Raw genomic sequence first — 6350 nt, 5'->3', positions numbered from 1 at the left:
AAGAAGTTCTATTTATAGCAAATGTAAAAGCTCTTTCACACCAAAAAGTGTAATGAATAAACCTCAGGCTGAAGGAAAAGTAAATTCACGTCTGTACAGTAGAACGCAGGAGAAGAAGGTTCAACACTCTTCAGCAATAAAAAAAACAAAACAATGAAGCACAATTGTTAGTTTATCTAAAGTCATTTTTGCTTATTAGTGTGGTTGAACTGGATCATCAAAGGTCAGCAGCAAAGACATTGGTTAATAAAATGGGATTAGATACATTCATGTTGTTTAACATATTTAATTATTGCAGGTTTGCATCATATTCTGAGTTTGCATTTCACTGTTTTAATTCATTTTGATGAATACTAAATCAGTTTTTTTGCGAGTGGGATGAATTAATGCACAATCACATTTAGTCTAGAACTACAGTAACATCGTGTTCACACAGCGCACTGTCAGTCAATAAATGGGAAAAAAGTAACTGGCATTACTTTTTTGAAAAAGTAACTCAGATATAGTCTTGTAAAATAAAAAGTAATGAGTTACTTTACTAGTTACTTGAAAAAAGTAATATTATTACGTAACTCGCGTTACTTGTAATGCGTTACCCCCAACACTGAGTTGGGCCATTACCGATGTCGTTTGAATTGCTGGATAAAATGTCACACCCTCCAAACTCATAAAAACCGTTTGAAGTTCTTGTAGCACGATCTTAACATCTGGCTTCCCATATATGAATGGATTACCTGCCGCTTTGTGAACGCTCAAAAAGTTTGTCAAGCAGAAAGCGCCTCAAAAGCTCTCGATTGGCTAAAAAGTATGGTGGCGGCTAGCAATAATTTTTTAAGACTTACGACTACTTTTGACTACTTTCAGGGAGTAGGATGAGTTTATGCATACACTTCATAATTTTTTTTAAAAATTTAGGCTACTTAAGTAAATATATCTAGATTTAAGGACGTTTGAATATTCATTCAGTCATTCATTATTTTGCAGGTTATTAATTTTTTCATTCTTTATCTGTTTCTTTTCTTTCTTTCCTTTTTTTGGTATAGGCCTATTCCATACAGAAAATGAATGGTTGCTAATACTTGAATTTCTGAACAATTTTGTATTAATTTTTAATAATTTCATTTTGGTCAGGAGTGGGTTACAACAAATACAGTTCAAGTGTTTTTTGTCTGTATGTGAATAAAACGTGCACATGAGTGAAATACCTCAGATGGTCCTTTCATCTGACAGTGATTAAAAACATACCATGCCCTTACGTAAGGCCCAGGCAACAGTTGAGCCTCGAGGCTGCTACCACCTGCATTTTACATAATCCTCCATCCCGTCTCTCTCGAATCATGACAACAATGGGTAATTGCACACTGGATAGATTTTCGCCACTTCTGAATCAGTGCGTAAATCTTTTTGTTATTGACAGCCATCCCCTTGAAAACCCACAGTCCTCTGTCATTTCATGAGATTACGGGTCATACATTTGCTCCGATCTGATCTTGATTATCGCAAATCTGAGCTTTTGGGAAAAGTAACCATATTGAAGTTGGAAACAATCTCAGTACACTGTGTAACTTTCCTATCTCTCATATTTCATATCGCACAAAATCACTGCATGTAAGTGTCTGTTAAAGATTTCAGCTTTTCAGGACTGAATTGGCTTGCCCTGGTCAAAGGTTCAGAGTCAAAACCATGAACATCATCTGTCAGTTCAGGTTTCCAAAGCTAGCCAACAAGGCAATAAAGTAAAGAGACAACTCAATGTAAGACAACAAAAGAACAACACACACAATTTGCAAACGCAAATGGGGTTTATTTCATAAACAGATGCGCATTGAGCGGGTAAACATGTCAGTCTATGTTACGAGAGAGAAACTGAACTGAAGCCAGAATGGAAAAAGATAAAGACAGATTCATTTATCATCTTTAACAAAAACTTTGGAGAACCCTACTTCAAACAAAAAACATATTATTGATTTACACCCCGTCATGAATCTTTTTACACACCTCTCAGACCTTCGTGGCATATCCTGCTCGCATCTTCACCTGTGCTTTTGCACAGTTAGCATGCTAAGTTCACCATACAATCTGCTCAAGCTGCCATAAAAAAACACAATGAAACGTTCACATTATTGTTGCTGCCATAACTGAGCAGCTGAAGTCACTGACCTTGCACTGATGGGCAGTAAAACTGACACTGTTTTCAATTACAGTTGTCATCATAAATGACAAACACTTCAGCTTCTGCTTCATCCATCTACAGAATCTGGGAAATTTCGATAGTGTGTGGTAAGGAGATCAAAACATCCCACCTTCTCGCTTTTGCCACAAGCTCCCTGCGTCATCATTTTGATTACGAGTGGTCTGATTCTCTAAATACTTTCTGACATGCAGCAGGACTGTGAAATCACTAGACATAATGACTGCTGCAGAGATGTGGTTAAGATGAGTCCATAAAAGTTTGCAGTTTTCAGCTCAGGCCAGAGTAAATTTTTTGCAGATGTTTTATTAACTAAAGCAAATCACAGCACACACAGCCTACTACAGGGATGGTCCACATGGAACAACCTGGGTTTACGTGTCTGGCTCAAGAACACATTGGTGATAATATGCTTATGAGTCACTGGTCAACGCCACAACAAAATATTACTCATTTAAATGTATTTGTAATATTCAAGCATGAAATTGAAATACTTATCCATTTAATCTAATTATTATAAATTAAGAGAAAGTTGTACAAAAAAAACAACAACAACTATAATTGCGTTAATTTAAGGGATCATGGTTTGTTTACTCATCGGAACTGATTGATCCTCTGCAGTGAATGGGTGCCATCAAGTCCAAACAGCTGATAAAAACATCACAATAATCCATAAGAAATCCACACAACTTTAGTCCATCAATGAAGCAAAAAGCTGCATGTTTGTAATAAACATTCATTATTAAGCCGTTTTTTACTTCACAGTTTAAACTGCTCCTCTCTTCAGTGAAAAAAAGTTGTCTTTACTGCATCAAGAGAGAAATGTGCACAGACCAAGCACTGTTTACAAGCAAAAATGGCCTAAAACAGTTTTAAATAAATATGTTGTTGGATTTTGACGTGAGAGGACAACAGGGATGGATTTTAGAGTTATTATGGATTATGGATTGGTATTTTGTCCAGAAGCAATCTTCATAATGCATTTGTTTCTTACAAACACAGCTTATCACTTGACAAGACATTAATTGTTGGGCTGGAGTTGTATGGATTACTCGTAGATTATTGTGATGTTTTTATTAGCTCTTTGAACTCTCATTTTTCAATTTTGTATTTATATACGTTGTGTAACTAATTTAAATAATAAGTGTAATTGATAAATGTGTGGCCTATTATCATATATGCTAAGACACAAGAATAAACCATGAAAATGCATGTATGAAATGTCATTAAATATACATATATAATGTACAATGTATTTTCCCAGTCTCCATAGCTCAGTAGGATGCGTTTATTCACAAATATGAGCAAATACAAGGAATATAAAAATAAATAATAATTTATCTTCCAGACAGCTGTTTGAATTCTTGTGTTGTCCACTGTTTAGTCCTGACTATTTGTTTTCTAAAAAAAGTGTTGAAAACATTACATCTGTTGTTTGAATCTTAAGTCTCTGTACACCTGTTCCTATCATGCAGTCATCACACTCGTAAATCTAGTACACAATTCCAGCTAGGTTTCAAAACCATTGTCTGAGACAAGTACACAAAGTGCTTCTAGAATGTGTGCATGTGTGTTTAGCAAACCACCAAATAATAACACATGGATTTTATTATAGCTCCAGACATCTGATGGCTATGCATGCAAGAATGAAAATAACAAGAAATTTAATCTAATTCTGCTTCACTGGCTTCCTTAATAAGCTGGCCTTGGTTACAGATGTTTAAAACAACTCTGTCCAACTCTGAAGCTAGACTCGCAAGGCCAGGTGACGTGGAAATAGCAGTCTGACCATTTTAGGTAGGGAGAAGCCAGATTAAGTCTAATCCTGGACTCACTTGGGGTCCTCCATTGACAGTATTGGTGGGCTTTGTTCACTCTCAGATTAAGTTAAAGACATGACTGCACTATACCATTAAACTCCATCAGCGTAAAGATTAATGAATGGAACATTCCTGAAATCTTTTCATTCATTTTAATGGAACAATACACATAAAACATACTAGAAAGCATATAAATTACTGTTCAAAAGTTTGGGGTCGGTAAGATTTTTTAAAATGTTTTTGAAAGAAGTCTCTTATGCTCGTCAATGTTGCATGCATTTGATCAAAATCAGTAAAAAAAAAAAAAAAAAAAACTCTTTTCTATTTGAATATATTTTAAATTTAAATTCATTCTGTCATTGCAAAGCTGAAGTTTTCACATGATCCTTCAGAAATAATTCCAACATGATTTGGTGCTCAAGAAACATTTCTTACTATTATCAATGTTAAAAACGATTTTGTGTAAACTGTGATTAATTTTTTTCATGATTCTTTGATTGATATAAAAGCTAAAAAGAGCAGCATTTATTTGACAATACATTTTAAATGTATTTACTGTCATTTGATCAGTTTAATGTGCCTCTGCTGAATAAAGGTATAGCCTGTTAATTTAATAAACTTTCGAATGGCAGCGTATACAAAAACCACTGAATTATTATTCCATTTTATGCAAATTAATACTTTCAATACTAAGACTTTTTGTTCATTTCAGAGAGTCAAAGGGAGGACAAAAATACCTAAACAACCAGATTGCCAAGAAGGGATTTTCACTGATCCCTCTTAATGTTTTGTCTATAAACCACACAGAGCAGAGACTACAAATTAAACAGTTAAAAATAGGTTTATTCCCAGCAATGATAAATTCTTATATTTGACAAATGCTAATGTCCATGAAGAATTTGAGTCGTTGAGCCAATATCGAAAATATTGGAAAACGTGTGCTGATGTGTATCTGCTATAATATAAATAAAAATAGTATGCTCTATAAAGATTCAACTGCAGTATGAGGTTTGGACAAATAATAATGCTCAGAGAAAGAAGAGATTAAAAATAAGAACGTAAGAAGGTGCATTTAGTTTTTCTTTTGGGTATTTTATGCAGAACTGTCATAAATTTCAGAAGATAACAACAACATTTTAAATAATTAAATTTCTTTAAAACATTAAATTGAAATTGAATATTAGTTTCCTTTTTCCTATTTACATTCACCTTAGTCAGGGTAGCATTGTATTTAATTTTTGACAGTAACAAAATCGAGGCTGTGAGAGATAGAAATACAGTGCGTTCAATTGATTGTCCTGACAACATACCCATTGTTCAGCTGATGAAACACCTTTCAGAAAATAACTTGTAGTAGACAATCGTTTTGAAACTTTTGAGTTGTGAAAATTATCTGATTTAGGACTTTAATACAGTGCGTGCCATTTTAAAGTCAGTCCCTCACAGCTTCGTTTTCATCCACGTTAAATTCAATACATCATACTGTATAAAATAAAATATAAAATGTACTACAATTACATTCAAGAGCTTATTTGAGTGGTCTCCAAGGACTTTGATGTGAAATGAAGTTCACTTGAAAGTTAGTCTGAATGGACAATATTCAAAGACAACACAATGTGGGTAAGTTTAAGTTCAAAATGGTGTCTTAAAGGGATAGTTCAACCAAAAATGAAAATTAGCCAAAGATTTACTCACCCTCAGGTCATCCTAGGCGTGTCTGACATTCCTCTTTCAGACTAACACATTCGGAGTTATATTCGACATTGTCCTGTCTGTTCCAATCTGTATAATTGCAGTGAATGATGCCCCTGTTTCTGAATCCGAAAAAAAGTACCCATCCATCGCAAACAACCTGATCTCACAGAATTCCGTGTAATGTTCACGGACTTAATTAACCACGAATCTGTGGTGGTATCACAGAATCGCCGAAAATTCCGTGATTGGCTCACAGAAGGCATCAGCCGTGGTCCATGCACGGATTCACTGGTTCAACACCAGCGCTGCATCGGACCACGTGAAAAGAGTGACTCCGATGCAGTTATACTTTCACTGGAGTACCTGACCCCACCCCTACCCTAAACCTACCCAGTTCTGAACAATAATGATAACGATAAATTATCGCGTCGGCATATTTAAAGTGTTGAACCAGTGAATCCGTGCGTGGAGCACGGCTGATGCCTGTCACTGACTTACATTGGTATCACTTCTGTGAGCCCATCACGGATTTTTTTCCGTGAGCCCATCACAGAATTGTCGGCGATTCCGTGATGCCACCACAGATTCGGAGATTAATTAAGTCCGTGAACATTACACGGAATTCTTTGAGATCATGTTGATCG

The sequence above is a fragment of the Onychostoma macrolepis genome, chromosome 05 (assembly GCF_012432095.1).
Source record: "Onychostoma macrolepis isolate SWU-2019 chromosome 05, ASM1243209v1, whole genome shotgun sequence".
Classification (NCBI taxonomy): domain Eukaryota; kingdom Metazoa; phylum Chordata; class Actinopteri; order Cypriniformes; family Cyprinidae; genus Onychostoma; species Onychostoma macrolepis.
This window is presented reverse-complemented; position numbering follows the sequence as displayed.